This window comes from Mustela putorius, unplaced genomic scaffold, assembly GCF_011764305.1.
Source record: "Mustela putorius furo isolate JIRA1106 unplaced genomic scaffold, ASM1176430v1.1 tig00000461_pilon_pilon_pilon, whole genome shotgun sequence".
NCBI lineage: Eukaryota > Metazoa > Chordata > Mammalia > Carnivora > Mustelidae > Mustela > Mustela putorius.
This window is the reverse complement of record NW_025421390.1, coordinates 3,787,953-3,805,055: the sequence shown is the minus strand read 5'-3', so window position 1 is coordinate 3,805,055 and position 17,103 is coordinate 3,787,953. Positions and strand designations below refer to the sequence as shown.

At 44.7% G+C, this 17,103-nt stretch overlaps 1 long non-coding RNA gene across 1 annotated transcript; it reads right to left on the bottom strand.

Moving 5' to 3' along the window:
• Positions 1 to 1,943: 1,943 nt before the first annotated feature.
• LOC101684319 lies at positions 1,944 to 5,907 on the bottom strand. The gene is made up of 3 exons (XR_201019.2): positions 5,551 to 5,907; positions 4,809 to 4,999; positions 1,944 to 2,644 (listed from the first exon to the last, which is right to left on the bottom strand). It is a non-coding gene; the product is annotated as an uncharacterized LOC101684319 (long non-coding RNA).
• Positions 5,908 to 17,103: the final 11,196 nt, after the last annotated feature.

Sequence of the window (17,103 nt, the reverse complement as noted above, 5' to 3'; positions counted from 1 at the left end):
GACGGCGCTGGCCCTTGTGATGAGGGAGAAGCAAGCCTCCTGGACCTGCTCTAGGCGGGTCCCCCAGATCCTGTCAGAAAAAAGAACTTTTGTCCTCTGCGTAAGAAGTGAGGTCATGGAAGCCAAATTCATCGTAAATCAAAGCAAGTCTGGGTCTCCTTCGCCTCTCAAATGTAGACATCTATAAACAGTTTCTTACGTAAATATACTTTGTTACTTCCAGAAATATGGGAACAAAGCCAGAATCTCAAAAAGATAAAGGTTAGACGATCAGAGATGTGTGCTAGAAATCAAAAATAACCCAAAACCTGGTTGAACTCAGTCCTGACCGCCTGTTCTTTAGGGGAGGGTTGACATTCACAAGCTTAAACTGAAGGTTAGGGGTTTTACCTAACCTTTGTGGTGGTTTGTTCCATTTTGCCACAAGGCCGCAAGAAATGCAGCCCCCACAGCATGGTGGGGACGAGGTTGTGGGTCACAAACAAGACTCAAGGCTGTGGTTTGGGGAAGCAGTTTGGAGCAACAGGGAGGCTGGGGGCTCGCAGCCTGGGAGCCTGTGTCTGAACTCTTGGTCGGGAGTCCTCAGGCACGGAAGGCACTCCCTCGAAGCTTTTATTTGCTAATCGGTAAGCCTGAAAATATTGAGCTCTGTCTTGGGGGGCTGTGAAGATGACATAGGACAATGTATGTAAAAGCACCTAGCAAAGTACTCATATAGGGTAGGCCTCCCTGAGATGTTCTCCCCTAAACACCACCATCCTCCATCTGCAGGTTACTTTGGACAACTTGGACTTGGACAAGTCACTTTGCAGACATCTTAAGTTTAGTCGATTTGTACTTCCCAGAAGGGAAGCCTTTGGGCTATTTGGATAATACTCCAGAGAAAACTGCTTCATTTGAATAATTCCGTGCATTTCCCGTGCACATTCATTCCTGTAACCTATGTGGAGTCAGGGGCTTGTGTGGTCCGGCTCCAGCAGGGAAGGCACACTCACATAAACACCGGCAGGAGTAATTAAGCAATTAGAATCGTTATTACATCCCTTCACAAAAGTGCCCAAGAGGATTTATTTTCTTTGGCTACAGCAAGGCTCCCCCTATCCTTCCCTCTGTCAATATCTCTCAGATGTCTGGCAGCTGCTTCGGGGTCTCTCTGCACACCCCCTACTCCACACTGTTAACAGCCCCCCCCAAACTTCTTCCCATTGTTTTGTTACCTTGGGGCAGTGCATAGTGCTGTAATCTTATATATACATTTATTAAGCTTATTAGCATTGCCTTGGACATCAAATAATCAACAGCCTCCCAAATAGTCCTAGACTATGTACATAACTAATAAATCAAAATATATAAATATAATAATATATAATAAGGTATAACAAATATATAAGTATAATAAGTAATATATATGCTAAGGTATTTTTTTCTTAATACTTAAACATTGCAAACTTATTTCAATACATCTAAATGTTTAATTAAATTCACAAATGTATTAGAGTCTTGTAAATATTTTACCACTTTAAGAAACAATACTTAGAAGGCAGTAATGATTACAAAAATCAGTGCATTTACATTCAACAAATAACAAGATTATTAACTTTATAGGAAAAAAGCCCTCCTCATCTAAAAATCTGACACTCCCAAAATGCTTTCACAACTATTTTCTGCACATACATTATTACTGAGAAAAATTTCCTATAATAGATCGCACATGTGTATCCTTATATTCTTGCCAATACAACACTTTGCATGAATAATGTCAGCAACTATTTATTCAGTTGAATTTTGTACCTATGATTTCCCCCACAGCATTGGTAGGATCATCTCCATTTTACAGATGAAGATACAAAACCAGAAACAAGTTAGGGCATCTTGGATTCCGAATTATCCCCTCCTCAGTCCTTCTGCAAGCAAAACTGCCTTTCCTGGGAATCAGAGGGAATGCCCCTCTCGAATCTGATGGTGAGGTAGGCCGTGGCCTGGCTTGCTTGAGGTCTAGTGATGCGAAAGAAAACAGAACTCATTGGGGTGTACGTTAGTCTTCTCAGACTCCCATAACAAAATACTACAGACTGTGTAGCTTCAAACATAGACATTTATTTTTTCACAGTTTTGGAGGCTAGAAGTCCAAGATCAAGGTGCCTTTGGGGTTGGTTACTGAGGAGGCCTCTCTTCCAGACTTGCAGAGAACTACTGCCTCCCTGTGCCCTGCAATGGCCTTTCCTCTGTACACACAAACAGAAAGATAGACAGAGACAGAGAACTCTCTCTGGTGCCTCTTCTTCTTCTTGTGAGGATACCAGTCCTATCAGATTAGGGCCCTACCCTTATGACCTTAATCCCCTCCCCAAAGGCCCCATCTCCAAATATAGTCCCACTGGGGATTAGGGCCTCAGCATAAATTTCGAGGGTGACACAGTTCTTTCTGCAGATGCAGCAATACATCTGAGGCGAACTGCTCCTCCTTGGCCCAGCGGTCCTGGGCTCTCCTTACGGCAGACTCCTCTCTCCTCATGGGCTTTGTGAACTCAGAACCTGGGGAAACTCTACGGGAAGAATAAGGGAGATGTCAGGATGTTTGTCCTTTGTATTCGTGATCTTGTATATGACCTTCCCTCTGGTTGTTGGTTGGCTTGCCAGCGACCTGAAGGAAAGCAAACATCAAGACAGTCCAAATGATCACTTTTGCTGACCTTCAACCCGGACTATCTCTTAGGAAAACTCTTCAAGAAGCAGTGTGGTACAACGTAGAGAGCTCTATATCTGGAATCAGAAGTCCTGGGTTCGAATCCCAACAGCTTATCATGGCCTGTGAGCTCCCTCATGACTGAAGCTCCGGCTGTCTCCACCTCACCCCTTACACTCTTCCTCTCTCACTCCCTCCACCAATGCTGGCTTCCTGCTTCTACTCAAAACCCACAAGCACATGCCCACCTTAGGGCCTTTGCAAAGCTGTTTCCTCTGTCTGGAAATCTGTCCCTCAGGTATTGGCTTGGACCATTCTCTTACTTCATTTATTACTTCACTTAAATGCTGCCCCTCCCAGAAGGCTCTTCTCTGACTATTCGATCTAAAATGGCACCTACTCCTCCCTTCCATCAGGCCCATCCCCGACACTGCTTGATTCCTCTTTCCAATACTTATCACCACATGATGTTACCATACACATTTATTTGTGTGTGGCTTGTCTTTCCCAATATATTGCTGACTCCACTAGGGCAAGTTCATTGGTTTCATCCAGGGCTGTGGCCCATGCCAAGAAGAGCCCCAGAAGCAAAGAAGCCACTCAAAACAGATTTTGAATGAATGACTGGGAATGAATGAGGCACCTAATCTTGGTTTCGGCTTCCCTAACGTGGCTCATCTTTACTCAGGACTAGTCCTCGGGGGGGCCTCTGGCCTGTCCTTGGCCTCACGGGCGAGGGCATCTCAGTGGACTCTAGGGTGCCATCACCCTGCAGCTCCTAGAGCCATCCCCACTGTGGCAGCTTTCAGCTTGCTGCAGACAGTGGGAAGCCAGGCTTCCTCTGAGCACAGGGGAGGTTCCAGAAAGGACAGGTGCCCCGAAGTGGTACAGAGGGTAGGAGTGAGGAAAAGCAAAGTGGTTGAAGGATAGCCAACCACCCTTAAAGGGTGGGAACTAAATAGTGCACTGCATGCAGAGTGACCTTTGCAAGAAGAAAGCCTGGGAGGGGTTTGCTAAACTTTGTGCCTAAGATGAAAGTGTTTCTGGGCTAAAGGCAGAAGCAAAGGATCCTGACCGAGACCTACTGTCAGTGCAGAAAGGAGAGAGTGACAGCTCCATGAGACAACGCTTGCTCACTTCCCTTTCCCTGAGGATGAGAGCGGTCCCTGGTGCATCACTGGTACCTGGTGAATTTGTAGTCTCCTTGAAGATGTGTCCAGAAGGCACCTCATAGAGAGTGTGTGTGCAGAGACCTAGCAAAGGTGGTGCATGGGAAAGAGAGTGAACATGGACCGCGTCAAATGAAGAAGCTTCTTAGAAGAGACATCAGTGATGTGATGGAAAGCTGGGCAGCCACAAGGTGACTCCCTGGTCCCAGCAGTAACTGGCTATAGGAACCTGGGCAAGCTTCTTCTCTGCCTTATTTTTCTCATCAGGAAAGTGAGTCCAAATGCCACTGACTTTGTAGATTGTTTCTGAATCATGTGCTGAGAATCCAGCATGGCCCTGGCATGGGAAGCTGCAATGTGCAATGCATGAAGGAGAGAGGGGGGAAGCAGGGTCTAGATGGATGGGGAGCGAGCAGTCGGAGTATGGAGGATTCGGGTAGGGCAGACGGAGGAAACTCCGGAGAAATGAAGGCCACAAAGAGGGCTGAGCCTCTAAAGGTTCAAGAAGAGGGGGCTCTGAAATGGATGGCCAGGAGGGAGTGGCTGAGGAGGAGGAGAGTGGAAGGGGAGGAAGAAGGAATCTGACAGAGACCCATGGACACTGTCGCAGCTCTGGCCCTGCTGGCTGGTAGCACCCCCCACCCCCCACCCCGAAGACAACAGGGGAAGCCCTGTGCCAACCTGGACAGATGTGGGGAAATTAAGGCCCAGGGAAGTCTCATAGGTCTCTGCAGGAAGCAGCAGTTTGTTAATAGGGGCTCATCAGGCTTGGATGCCTGCTGGGGAGGAGATGGAAACACAGTTAATGCGTCTCATCATCAAAAGCAGGAAGGAAACGAAACAGTTTGGAAGTCACTGCAAGAGAGACTTTATGTAAATTTGAAATAAAGGGTTTGGTTAACCAGGTGCACTCAGGGACTTCTTGATTTTGTATGTTTAAGACAGATAATCACCTTGGCATGCATTAGAAGGCTGGTGAGCTCAGGCTTGTCCAACGGGCCAACATGTGACTCATCTCATGGATTAGTCCAGCTCTTGTTGGGTTCTTTGCATGCTGAGTGATAAGCCTCGTAGCCTCTTGTCAGATCCTTTCTCCAAGGACCAAGTCACCTCCTGGAGCATCCCATGTTACAGGCTGGTGTGGCTGCCCAGAAATTTGGAAAGAACTCACTCAGATAACAATGTAATCACTACCACTTACTGAGTTTGAGATCAAAAGGATTTTCATAGAACACTAAGATGTTATTTGCATTTTTCACTCTCGTTCTTTCATGATTGTACGGAAGAGCTTTCTAGAAGCTACATGAGGTGTGAGTGTGATACCACAACAGTCTGAATGAGGACATATAAGTAAATGTCAGATATTAAAGAGATTTGCAAAAATGGGAAACAATGTCACTCGTCTAGGCTTTTTTTTATTTTGAAATACAGCTTTTTTCATAAAAACATGGTTTGTAAAATTTATTTTTTTAAACATGTTTTTAAAGTGTGTGGTGGGCTTATTTCCTAATGCAATGAATATTTTAATGAGAATTTTAATTGAAAAGTAAATTTTAGTTATTAATGTGGTAAATATTGATTGATAGAATCTGCATAAACAAAGCTTTTTGAGTCTTCAATAACTTGTAAGAGTGTAAAGGGTGTAAAGAGTGTAAGACCAAAATGAATGCAAAGGGCATAAGATCGTGGACTTACCTTTTCTGCACACTATCTTTAGTCTTCAGAACAGACCCCTCAGAGAAAGCCTTTGATTTCCAGCACACAGAAAACAAAAAGGAGCCTCAGAAGAAACAAAACCTATGCCTCTAATAAGAGATCCGGGATTGCCCATGCTCACGTTTCCCCCCTGCCTCCTGACATCTGCTGTAGCGGAAGGACATTTTAAGTCAGAGCAAGAAAACCACAATTAGTAATTTGCAAGAGGCAAACCTCATTCTCCACTGCTTTCCGAAAAATAGTATCTGTGTTACTTTGTCTCAAGAGAAGGAAACCAGTTGAGTTCAAAAAGACATTTCTCCATCCCTGGCTTCACGCTGAGCACCTGCTCTGGGCATTGCTAGGTCTGTGTGGGCGGCGGGGCGGGGCGGGGCGAGGGGGGCGGGGTGTGGTGGAGTAGGGTGTTGGGGGATGGGAGTAGGCCCGGCAAGACCTGGGCTACCACGTCTGCACAGTGCCCTCTGCTGGCCGCTCGCGGCTCCAGCACTGCTTGGGGATCACATTGCGAAAAGATTCACTGTCACTGAGGGGGTGCGGGGGCGGGGCGAAACTTCAGGACCACCGGCTCACCCTCTGGTCCTTATTCATGGGTTTAGCTCCCACCCCGGGCAGGCATTAGTGCTGCTCCCGGGATAGAAAGTCGAATTGTCAGGTCTCCTCTCCCAAGGAGCTAACAGTTAAATGCAAATAAACCCTTACAGGAACATTGCTCAGATAATTTTTTCCTTACAAGACTTAATTCACTTATTTTTATTTATTTAAAGCAGCTTTAGGTTCACAGCAAAATTGAGCAGAATGTACAGAGATTTCCCATTTATTCCCTTAGCTCAGATATGCATAGCTTCCCCCACTACCACACCTTGCCCCAGGCTGGTACGTTTGTGACCATTGATGAAGCTACACTGGCACGTCATAATCACGTACGGTCTGTGCTTTATCCTCGGGTTTGCTCCTACTGTTGGGCTTCCTGTGGGTTTGAGCAGATACGTGTACCCTCGATGTGCGTGGTCTAAACTGGAAGCAGGGGTCAGAGTTAGTGAGAGATTTGAAGCTGTTAGGTTGCTGGCTTTGGAAACGGAGGGGGGAAGGGGGGACAGGAACCAGAAATGTAGATGGCTTCTAGAAGCTGGAAGACACCAGGAAACGATTTTCCCCCAAGGTTTCCAAAAGGAGCACAGCTTTGCCTTGATTTTAGCCCAGTGAGGCTCGTAATCAGGACTTCTGATCTCAGAAGCAAAAGAGAGCAAAAATCGGTGTGGGTAATAGGTTTATAGTAATTTGTTACTGCCGCAACAGGAACTGACTACTCAGAGAAGTATAAACCTCTGGGGACCCAAACACCCCAGCTGGCTGGGATGTGAGAACAAGCCCAGTGTCCAGAAGAGGGAGTCTCACCCAACGGGTCTTCAGTGCAGCACTTTACTTTCATGAACGCCATTTGCATCAAAAACTCATTTCAGCCTTCCTTGAAATAAGGTATCTGTAGCACTGAAATGATTCCTTTCTTTATGTAAGGGGTTATTTATCGCATTATCCTATTTGAAGTGATTACTGTCATTCGTCCAATTGAATTTAATTAATTTTCATTTTTCAAGGACCCGATAGCTGCTAACTATATCCACTCGGCCAGTGGCTTGGTAAAACAATCTGGGTTTTCCCCTCTTGCATTTATTTGCATTCTAAAACACTATATTGACTTATCTCGGGTGAAACTGTTCTGTATGCCAGGCCATACTGGCAAAGTATGGTGCGAAGAGAATCCTCTAGTAAAACACGATGGAGAATGTGAGGCAAACAGATGACCAGTAAGAATGCTGTGTTAGCTGATGGAAGCGGGTGGAAGGGCGAAAGCATCCTTCGGAGGGAACAGGCTCCGCAAGGCTCCCCTCCAGGTGGAGCTGGGCTGCCAGACCACCCATCAGAGACGGTTGCCACCAGCAGCTGCCAACAACCTCAAAGGTGCTTTCTGCTCTGCGGGGCCTATTCCTGACCTGATTTGTCTGGGGAAATTTGCAAATGGCTTTTTCATATTTGTCTTCCATTTATCTCAGAGGGAGCTCATGTTTGTGAATGCGTTCCTACCAATCATGGCGATTGGAGGTCTCCTGTTCAGGGGCATGCTGCCTTCGGGGCTAGCTGTGACCTTGGGGCTCCATCTGAGTGTCTGGTGAACCAGCTTACAGTGTCATGGTTTATTTTTGTCAATCAGCATAGACAGCAGGACTTACTCCCAGACGGGCCTGAGGGCAGTGCTCGAAAGGGCTTCAAAACAAAAGAACAAGCCTCTTGCTGGATTTACTATGTGATGTATAATTACACTGATATCATCATAGAACGTATTATTATACTCACCTAGAAAATTTACATGTCTATTTACATATATACACATGACTAGACGTAGAATTTAAGGCAAAATTTCTTTTTTTTTTAAGATTTTATTTATTTATTTGACAGACAGAGATCACAAGTAGGCAGAGAGGCAGGCAGAGAGAGAGGAGGAAGCAGGCTCTCTGCTCAGCCTGCTTCCTCCTCTCTGTGGGACTCGATCCCAGGACTCTGGCAACATGACCTGAACTGAAGGCAGAGGCTTTAACCCACTGAGCCACCAAGGCACCCAAGGCAAAGTTTCTTTACAGCTCCAGCAAGATTCTGCCATGCGCTTTCTAGAACCTGTGATTAGTACTCTGATCAATAGTGTTGGAGCTGTGAACTGCTATAGGCTCCAGACTGACCCCGCACTTCCAAATATCCCCCACAGCTGCACATCGAGGCAGGCTTTCCCACGTGACATGGCACTCTCACGTGCATCAGCTCACTGATCCTCGCACAACAGTCTGGTTTTAAAGTGAGGAACTTAAAGGCTAAGCGTGTAAGTAACGTGGCCGAGTTTACAGACCTCCCTAAGGCTGGGGCTGAAGTCAGCAAATAAGATTTGCTATTTCTTCCGTATGGTTACACCTTTTGGGAACTCAAAAATATCAAGAGGTCGTGAAGGTCCTAAAAAGAATGATTATCACTGACTCAGCATATTACTGTCCCCTGGGCTTTGCATTGGGCCCTTCTGTGCACTTCTCGAGTGATCTTCCTGCTCACTTTATAGATGAGGCATCTCGGGCTCAGAGAGGTGTACTAACAAGCCTGAGGCCACACAGCTCACATCTGGTGGAGCCAAGGCTGAACTCTGTTCTGACTCCAAAGCCCACGCTCTTTCCTTTTGACTGTGTAAACCGTTTGCATGATGTCTAGGGACATCACACTCAGAACACCTGAGCCTGAGTGGCCCTGCTCTTTAGGAGCTGTGTGGCCTTGATGCCTCTCGAGGACTGTGCGGAAAATAGGGATTAAACTAGATAATGTAGGGGCGGGTGGGGAGGAGGAGAGTTGCAAGGCAAAAATGGAGACTATTCTTAAACTTTTTTTTTTTTTAAGATTTTATTTATTTATTTGACAGAGAGAGATCACAAGTAGGCAGAGAGGCAGGCAGAGAGAGAGAGGAGGAAACAGGCTCCCTGCTGAGCAGAGAGCCCGATGCGGGACTCGATCCCAGGACCCTGAGATCATGACCTGAGCCGAAGGCAGCGGCTTAATCCACTGAGCCACCCAGGCGCCCTGGAGACTATTCTTAAGACTCCCTTCTGGTGAGTCAAGGCTCCCTTGGCCGTCTCTGAGGGAGCACTCAGAGCTGCTTTCTCACGTGGCCATCTGGAGGGCTTGTGCTCTGCTGGGACGTGTCCCTTCCCGCAGGAGTTTCCAAATCTCTTCACCAAGAAGCTACCTTACAGGAAATAGCTGCTGTTTGTGTTAAGAAACAATTTGGCTAATCTCAGGAGCAGCTCCTGAGATTAGCCAGCCTATAGGCCCTAAGGGCACGGAGAAGGAAGGCTGCATACGGATTTTCATGAGGGACTGGAGGCTACAAAATGTGAACTTCCAAGGTGGGTGGAGCCCAGCTCTGTAGTTTCCCAGCTGAAATTCCAGCCCCGCTGGCCTCACCTTTCTAAGCTTTAGTGTCGTTCTTTAACATAATGAACGAACAGTTGACCACCCTCAGGACACCTGTAGGAACCGCAGATAATGTAAATGAGCTGCCTAACAAAAAGTGGTTAGTGAGAGTTGTTTGGAGGCCCCCCTGGCTCAGTCAGTCAGTCAAGCACACGACTCTTGACTTGGGCTCAGGTCATGATCTCAGGGTTGTGAGATGGAGCCCTGAATGGCTTGGCAGAGGGCTCCACGCCCAGTGGGGAGTCAGCTTAGAATTCTCTTTCCCTCTTCTTCTCCCCCGCACCCCCACCCCGGCGTGCTCTCTTTCTAACGCCCACATTTAGAGATAGGCAACTATAACAGACACAAGGACAAAAGTGCAGCCATTAAAGAATGGCTGTGTGAGAGGCTCCTTACTGGGCTCTGTCCACTCTGGAAGAGTTGCCTGGGTCCACCCTGTTCAAATATTCCACCCAGACTGGAAATTAATGAAGGTCACAAAGGGATTGGCCAAAGATAGCCAAACTCACCTGTATTAATGAGAACAATATTCAGACTCCGCCGTGTGGCAATCCCTACTGGGTTCCGGCATCAAACCCCCTTTATCCTCAGGACGGGGGGACTACTCTGGTGTGTCAGAGGCCATCAAGGGGCCCTCATCCTAGTTTTTCTCTACCACATCCTAGGGATGCTCCTGTGTTTGATGTCGGATTTTCCCTCATTGCCTCTGCTCAAGTGTCTACTTCCTGCTTCGGAGCTGGTAATGTTGACTTCTTAGCATTTGTTTACTCAGCCACTGAAGTGCAATTTTTAAGCCCTACGTCTTCATCAAACTGATTCCTGTAAAAGGCTTTGCTTTCCTTGCCAAGGTTGTGCGAACGCTGGTTGCCACTGCTCGGGCTGGACAGATGTAGACCCCATTTGGCCAAACCGTGGCACTTCTTGAGAAGCAGAGTTTAAATAATTGCTGGGAAGCAGCCTCATCAACATCAGTGTTCATCACTTCTAATCCAGTTTTTTGTGGTTTCATTAGACTCTATGAATTTGGCTTCAAGTTTAAGGAAAAAAAAATGAAACAGGAGGTAGGCATATGCCCCAGGCACTCAAGGGAGTGAGAGCTATGTCCCGAGTCCTGGTTACATGCAGAGAGCTCTGCTAGGCAGGTTGGGAACTATGTATCTGTATGGTGTGGTCCCTGAGCTCAGGAACCTGTGACAGGGTTTGGACGCAGATGTGACATGCTGACGTGGAGAAGACAAACCTGATCAGTGTTTGCAGTGTGCGAACCTAGAGATAACTTGACACACATGCGGGTTCGGGGACGGTATCTGGAAACTAAGAATAAAGTGAGGAGTGTTCAAAGACCTACAGGAATCAAAGAAACCAACGTCAACCTGGGAAGCATTCTGGGTGGAAGAAACAGTTCAAGTGAAGGCACCCAAGTGAGAACTTGCCCATTGTGTTTAGGGCATGGAGAGTGTGCCTGCATATTTACTTCATTTCTTCTAGAATAGTGGGAATCAAGTTGGTAAAGTTTTTGTTTCCTAAACACTAATGGTTCAAAGATGCTGCAGGGGGATCCAAGCTCCCCAACCCCAATTACCCAATAACCCAATAAAACAGATCTTTCTGTTTTACTTATCGAGTGTTGTGGTAAGATTTAATCTGAAAAGAAATTTCCACTACTAACATAAAGTTTGAAAATCACTGGTGGGGGATCCGGCCTTCCTGAAATAAAAGCAGAGGCATTACAATTGCTAGAGACAGAAAACTCAAGACAACCTCAAAGTCAATCAATAAAAGAACAATTGAATAACCAGTGGCATAGCTATGGTGCCCAAAACACTGCAGCCATTAAGCATCATCAGTCAGACCTATGTTTACAAGTGGACCTGACATCAGAGCCATGTCCAGGGAATATCCATAAGGGCTAGAAACAAGTTTCAAAATAATGCATGTGTTATGTATACTTGTAAACAAATAAACAAAAAGCAACAAGACAGCTTCCCCCTTCAGTCCAAAGAAACAGAAACCCATATGTTTTGGTTTGTGTTGATAGAAAAGATAAGGAAGCTTCACACAGTAGACTTTGGCTCCTTCAGAAACTGGAACTGAAAGGACAGAAGGAATTACCCGTTTTAAGAGATACTTTTATAGTACATAAGTGGCTCCTCTGAGCTAGTATTTTTATTTTTATACTTATTTCAAAATAATTCTAGATTCACCAGAAGTTGCAAAAATAGTACAGAGAATCTTGTGTTCCCTTCATCTACTTTCCCCCAATAGTAACATCTTACATAATGATAGTACGATATCAGAGCCAGGAAATTTACATTGGCACATTCCATAGACGATGTTCAGTTCTCACGAGTTCTTTCTTTTTTTTTTTAAGATATTATTTATTTGACAAAGAGAGATCACAAGCAGGCAGAGAGGCAAACAGAGAGAGAGAGAGAGGAGGAGGAAGCAGGCTCCCTGCCGAGCAGAGAGCCTAATGCATGACTCCATCCCAGGAGTGAGACCATGACCTGAGCTGAAGGCAGAGGCTTAACCCACTGAGCCACCCAGATGCCCCAGTTCTCACGAGTTTTATATGCACTTGTGTATGTGTGCGTGCATGTATCTAGTTCTATATAATTTTATCACATGTGTAGATTTGTGTAATCACCGTCATAATCAAGATACACCACGGTTCCTTCACCACAAAGATCCCTCGTGCTACCCTTCTCTAGCCATACCCATTTCCCGCCCTTCCTCCCACTGCCTGATACCAGGCAACTAGTAATCTGTTCTATAATTTTGTCATTTCAGGAATGTTACATAAATGGGACCACATAATATGTCACCTCTTGAGACTGGCTTTTTTGGTTATTGTTTGGCATAACTTCCTTGAGATTCATTCAAGTTGTTGCATGTACCACTAGTTAATTCTTTTCTGAGTAGTGGTCCTAGGTATGAATGAACCATCGTTTGCTCACCAAAGGATATATGGGTTGTTTCCAAGGTGAGGTTATTACAAATAAAATGTTTATGAACATTTGTGTACACATTTTTGTGTGGACATAATTTTTCATTTCTCTGGGATAAATGTCCAGGTTTGTCATTGCTGTGTTATTAGGTAAGTATATATGTAGCTTTATAAGAAACTGTCAAAGTATTTTCCAGAGTGACTGTATCATTTGCATTCCCACCAGCAATGTTCAAGTAATCCAGCTGCTAGGCATCCTTGCCAACATTTGATATCACTACTTTTTTTCTTTTTAGCTATTCTAATAGGTGTGTAGCGATATTTAATTTGTATTTCCCTAATGGTTAATTATAGTGAACAGATTTTCATGTTCTTATTTGCCATCTGTATATATTCTTTGGTGAAATGCCTGTTCACGTCTTTTGCTCATTTTCTAATTGGATTTTTTGTATTTTTTTTAATTCTCCAGTTTTGAGATTATTTATTCTAGATGTAAATCTTTTGTCAGATATGTGGTTTGCAAATATTTCCTTCTAGAAGGGATCTTTGGTTTTCATCATTTTTTTTATTTTAAAGATTTTATTTATTTATTTGACAGACAGCAATCACAAGTAGGCAGAGAGGCAGGCAGAGAGAGAGGAAGGGAAGCAGGCTCCCTGCTGAGCAGAGAGCCTGATGTTGGGCTCCATCCCAGGACCCTGGGATCATGATCTGAGCCGAAGGCAGAGGTTTTAACCCACTGAGGCACCCAGGCACCCCGGTTTTTATCATTTCAATGGAGTCTTTTGCAGAGAAAAAGTTTTTCACGTCGATGAAGTTTAATTTATCCATTTTTTTTTTCTTTTACGAATTGTGCTTTTTGGTATCACATCTAAGAATTTCACATCTAGCCCTGCGTCCCAAAGATTTTTTCCTATGTTTTCCTCTAAATATTTTATACTTTTATGTCTCATATTTAAATCTATGATCTATTTTAAGCTTATTTTCTTTTAAAGGATGGGGTTTGGGTCAAGCTTCCTCCCTTGCGCCGTTCCTCCCTCTCTTCCTTCCTTCTTCCTGTCTTTCTTCTTTTTTTGCTTATAGGTGTCTGGTTATTCTACTAGTACTATTTGTTGAAAAGACTATTCTTCCTCCATTGAGTGCTTTTGCATCTTTGTAAAAAAATCAGATGAGCATGTGTGTAGGTCTTTTTCTTGATTCTCTGTTCTGCTCCATTGTTCTGTTTCTGCCTTTTCACCAGTACTACACAGTCTCAATTACTACAGTATGTAGTAAGTCTTGGAATTGAGGAGAGTGACTCCCACCTTATTCTTCTGCAAAATTGTTCAAGCTATTCTAATTTTTTTGTCTTTCCATATAAACTTTAGGACAAACTTGTCTATATCTACAAAAAATTTCTTGCTGTGATTTTGATAGGAATTGTGTTAATAGATCAGTTTGGGCAGAACTAACATCTTTATTATGTTGAGTCTTCCATTCCATGAACATGATGTGTCTTTCCACTTGTTTAAATATTCTTTTATTTCATTCATCAGTATTTTGTAGTTTTCAGCTACAAGTCCTGTACATATTTTATTTTATTGGAAAAATCCAGTAAGTAATTTTAAAATCAGTGATAGAGATGGTAAGTCCTGTGACAAAGGGTTTTGAAATGGAACTGGGTGTCAAAAGCAAATATTCCATACTTATCTTTTCTCCCCAAGGTAGCAAGAAAGAAAGGAAAGAAGCAAAAGCTGCCAAGGGTGAGGTCTAACAACAAAAGGTTTGCACACCCCCCAGCTCCACAAGAGTAGGGAGCCCAGAGTAGAGCAAAAGCCCCTGAGAGGGATGTAGAGGAGTATGGCCTCCACCTACAGCATAGTGTTGTCAAGGAGCACCCACAGCCACCACCAGCTCAGGGTGAGGCACGGAGCCCTTTTGCCAATGTGGCCCTATTTGAGATTCCCTAGTTTCCATCCAATGATGGAAAGCTAGTGTTATGAATTTGAAACCACCCAATGACAAGGGGACTCAACCCTAAGAAGTGCACCCATGGCAAACTGCTCAGGAATCACATCCACTGTGCTAATCAGCTCCTCTTCACAGCTCAGAGAATTTCTCCTTGTTGCCAAACAGCTGTGGCAGTGAACAAAGATGCCATTACTTACTCTTACCATATCTTAGCTGCAAAGTCACCAGGACATGAACTCCAGTTAAGTCTATGGTGGTCCCCTCCACAGGGTGAGGGAGCTAGTAACAGGAAAAGCCATTTTCTCTCTCACACTTTTGCAAAGATAAAAGTAAAGCTGAACTCCAGTATTAAGAGTTTTGCCTTCAATTCTCATCTCCTCCACGGTAAGCAGAGAGAATCAGAATTTTAGAATTCTGAAAAACAAAGATGAAAATTCAATATCCATAAAGAAAATGACAAATGAAACTGTATTATATCTGAAAGAAATAGAATTTTGTTTTTAAAGGCAAATATTATCTTTCTACAGCAGGATATAATTTTTGGCTCTTTTGTCACAAATAAATCACTAAAAAACAATAGCATTTTATTATTGCACACAGCCACTCCTGAAGAGAAGGAAATGATGGGTGTACAGTGCTATGTCGGGTTTTTGTTTAGGTTCATGGAAATATATGGAAAACACCAACAGAGACATCTATCCCAATTCCATTCAGAAACCCACAAATGAATGCAGCAGACCTCAAGACCAAAGAGTGGAAAATGGCGCACTCGAATATTGGTCTCCACGAGCATAAATTACAAATTTTAATTAATTTAAATTTAATTTAAAGAAAGCTTTCTAAGATAAACTGGTTACACCTACTATTTGAGGGTACTTGAGAGAGCTCAGAACTAACGTTAAAGATGAAATGGGCACAAGAACTAAAATAGTCTTCAGCTGGGCCTTTGGAAGGCAGCTCTGGAGAAACTAGAGTGTAATTTTGTCAAGTAGGGGGAATGAGTGAGGAGTGGACACACTGTCCTATGGGCTTTCTTGAGTCTGGGGGAAGTCACTGTGAAGGAATGTGAAGGAATGCCATTTCCCAAATGAAAACCACCAACCCCCTGGCAACGCACTTCTGTACGCAAATGTTATCTAAGTAAGACGCGGGGGAAATAACTGATGATTTGTTCATGTTTGGAGGAAGCACAGGAAGGAGTCAGACAAGAGTGCAGGAGCTGGGGCCAGAACCAAGCCAACACTCCACAGCGCTGACTCGGGGCCTGGCGCTGTCCTTGTGCTGTGCAGCTGTAGCTCGCTAGTTTTCAGGACAACCCCTCATGGAGGGGAAGGACTTGGACTTGGAAGGTCCCAAGTGCCGTTAGGACAAGAGTTCACAGATGAAGAAAACGAGGCACAGAGAGGTTAAGGAGCTAGGATTATTCAAGTAAGACAGTGGCAGAGCTAGGTTCCATGTTGTTAGCCAGTACACTAGGAACGTGGTTTAGCAGGATGCTAAATATGAGTCAGAAATTTTTAAAAATGGTGTCACGTCCTCCCACATTCCATTGCCAGATGCCACATCCAGGTCCCCTGTTTTGGACCTATGACATGTCTTCCGCCACTAATGGGAGACTCCTGGGCTACTACAATGACTTAAATAAAGGAATGTGATCTCTGAGAGAGAATTTCCTTATGAGGAAAGAAAGGGCGTGGGAGGGGAGATTGGGTTAAGAGACAGAGATAAGTGCTAACAAAACACCAGGTTGAGATTCAGGAGGCTACAGAACTACCATTCATCCTGAACCAGAGCAAAGTCTGGAATGTCTAACGAGAAAGTCCAAAGTGTCTCCCCGGGGACCCTGGGAAGTGACCTAATGAGGCAGGTAGCAAACAGAAGAGACCAAAATGCCACAGAACATCATTGCCAGGCTTCTCAGAACTTCCCAGAGAGCCCAGGACAGCATTTATGTGTCCATTTCAGGCCACAGAGTAGGGGCTGGGGAGGGGGAGCTTTCTTCTTAACTCTCGCAGAGCTCCTTTGCAAGGTGGTGTTCTTTTCAGGACGAGGTAGCCAGCACCTTGCTGGACACAGAAGACAAAAGTCACCCCCCAAATGAGCCAACCCTAAAACTCTCCAGTCATGATAGTGTTTCCCCCTCTCAGCACCCGCCCGGCACCTCTGGTTCCTCACCTCTTGCTTATTCTGCCTGAAATGTCCTTCTCTAATTCCCTCCTTCCTTAGCACCTGCCTAATTCACACCCATTTTATAGGAATTACCTTGGTCCCCTTCTCCAGGAATTCCACCCCGACTGTCCCAAGGCTCCACCATAAACCCCTTTTATTTATGGTCCCTTAAACCCTGTGCTCACAATAGCATTTATCAAGCTATATTGAAATTCCTTATTTCCTTTTCCTTTTCCTCCCAATAGACTATAATCTCTATGAAGGAAGGGTCTGTCTGGATCATGGCTCAACCCGTACTTAACAGAGTGCACATTCTGGGTCCTGACAGACATTTGCAGGATGAGCAAATGGAATGGATCCAACAGGTGTAGAAAAGTGAAGCCATTATTCCAGGGTAGAGTGGACAAAACACAGCCTGGACAAAACACAGGACAAGCCTGGGTTAGAATACCAGTTACCAGAAG